This window comes from Ochlerotatus camptorhynchus, unplaced genomic scaffold, assembly GCF_037179485.1.
Source record: "Ochlerotatus camptorhynchus isolate MF236.1 unplaced genomic scaffold, CSIRO-AGI_Acam_v1.1 ptg000194l, whole genome shotgun sequence".
Lineage (NCBI taxonomy): Eukaryota > Metazoa > Arthropoda > Insecta > Diptera > Culicidae > Ochlerotatus > Ochlerotatus camptorhynchus.
Genome location: NW_027040684.1, coordinates 78,583 through 81,136, shown reverse-complemented (window position 1 = coordinate 81,136; position 2,554 = coordinate 78,583).

Below are 2,554 nucleotides of genomic sequence, written 5' to 3'. Positions count from 1 at the left end.
CCCAAAAACTTACCATCCATCGTTTTTTTCATTCTCTAAACTCGTGAATCTAATTAAAAAACTGTAAACTTCAAGGTTCAAGTAATTTTATTGCGCTATTTGTTAAACATATTTTCAATTTGATATTCATGAACAATATTCCAAAAGGGCGTAAATTTTCCGAATTACCTGATGGTACTTTTTAAGATACGAACTTTTCGAAAATAACAGCTACGTTCAATTTAAGAATTATGCTCGTTTTTTTGTAAATGAAATCTTGTTTTTATATATATTATTTAACACTCCAACTAACTCTGAAAATGGCACACTTCACGTATGAAGTAACATAACACTTTTTTTTAAACTCTTTATTTGTTCCAAATTTAAAATAAATTACATTTCATTTTAACTTACGTGCAGTAACTGACCAGCCTTAATTGTTATGATATATATCTAAGTGTTTTTACATTGTTCCTGTCTGCAGTATTTTAAACAGGTGTTTTAAACCTGCATGTCAATATAACAATTGAAATCTTAAAACATAAAACAAAAACTAAATCTTATCTAAGTAAAAAGAGCATTAATCGTTGCAATTGAAGAGTGCCACAATTTTTACCTGAAATTATTTTGTTGGACTTTTGTTCTAAAGTCTCAATCAGAGGTGACAACAGTAAATTTTTTTGCAAAACCATCGTCCACAGCAAAACAAGACAGCTAGCACACGAGCGGTCGTATATTTCTACACGCAAACCAAAAATGTATTACAATGAATGTTAGTTCCATTTCCTATCATCCTCTGTTCATGAACATCGCAGCGAATGTTAGAAGTTGACCTTGCCGGCGATGTAATGGTTTTTTGCCTTTTTTATTTCGTGTTCTATCTACGCTTTCGACTATACCAGTAAGCTTGTAGAACGACGCACATTGTAGAACATTGTAGAACGTCGCACACCCTTGCCTCAAATCTCTCCAGCAGAAAAAGCATACGAAGTCGAGTGTGAGAGGAAATGAGCGCTTCTTGTTTGCTTTTAGGCTCTCCTTATTCAGAAGCATGGAGAAAGCAGTGGAGGAAGCACAGGTCTGATAGTCACAACGTTCGTTGTTCGAGTCCAGTCGGCAACCTTTTTCCTATTTTTTTCGACATAATTAATTTACCTCACTAATACACTCTACATTTTTCGGTCTCCAATTTTCTTGCATTGGACCGCAGATAGGTATATCGCATCCTCGGTTCATGCGGTCTCCACCTACATCCTCTGATAAGAAATCCCACATAATTGTAAGCGAATCTTACATCCACCGGTTGGGTGTACATGACAATCAAACGGCGGAGATAGAGAATAGGAAAAATGTCTTAGCCCATTATTTTTCAAAGAGTTTATTGAAATTACATTTTAGCTGCAAGCTTGCGTATGACAATAAATTATTAACTCCCTTATTTACGCATAATTTTAACATTGACGCTTATGAGTGCTTAGTATTCGTTCTTATTTTATAATTCCATGCAATAAACATCAAATAAATGCTATAATTAGCGGGGATGTAAGATTCTCTTACAATTATGTGGGATTCATCATCAGAGGATGTTAGTGGAGACCGCATGAACCAAGGATGCGATATACCTAACTGCGGTCCAATGCAAGAAAAGTGGAGACCGAAAAATGTAGAGTGTATTAGTGAGTGAAATTAATTATGTCGAAAAAATAGGAATCAGATTGCCGAGGGACTCGAACCACGAACGTTGCGATTATCAGACCTGTGCTTTCTCCATGCTTCTGAATATGGATAGCCTAAAAGCAAACATGAAGCGCTCATTTTCTCGCATACTCGACTTCGTATGCTTTTTCTGCTGGAGAGATACGAGGCAAGTGTGTGCGTCGTTCTACAATGTTCTACAATGTGCGTCGTTCTACAAGCTTACTGGTATAGTCGAAAGCGTAGATAGAACACGAAATAAAAAAGACAAAAAACCATTACATCGCCTGCATGGTCAATTTCTAACATTCGTTGCGATGTTCATGAACAGAGGATGATAGGAAACGGAACTAACATTCATTGTAATAGATTTTTGGTTTGCGTGTGGTAGTGCAACAACTCTAGACCATATTGGCACAGTAGCAGTGGGGCTTATTTTTCAAAATCTTTTGGGGACACGTTTTCTCATGTTGAAAATGATTACTAGGGCCAAATGAACAACATATCCAAAAATGAGCGTTTTTCGTTAAGATTTAGAGGTGGCGCCATAGGCCTAAGTCCAATTTATCGAACGGAGCTAATTTTCGAACAAGTCTAGTGCGTCTTTAAGTAAACATGCTCTCTCTCTCTCACACTCTCGCGTTCTCGCTCGATCTGTATCGTACTCATACGCTCACTGTATCTAGCATTGCCAAGAATACTGTTTGCGCTATTTTATATTCGTGGGTGTAAGTCCAAACCTTCTATGCCGTATATCTCGAAAATGGTTAAAGATATCGCCAAACGGACAAAATGTTTGCCCTTTAGGGTAACAAAATCACGTGCTTACTTAAAGACGCACTAGAATTGTTCGAAAATCAGCTTCGTTTGATATATTGGA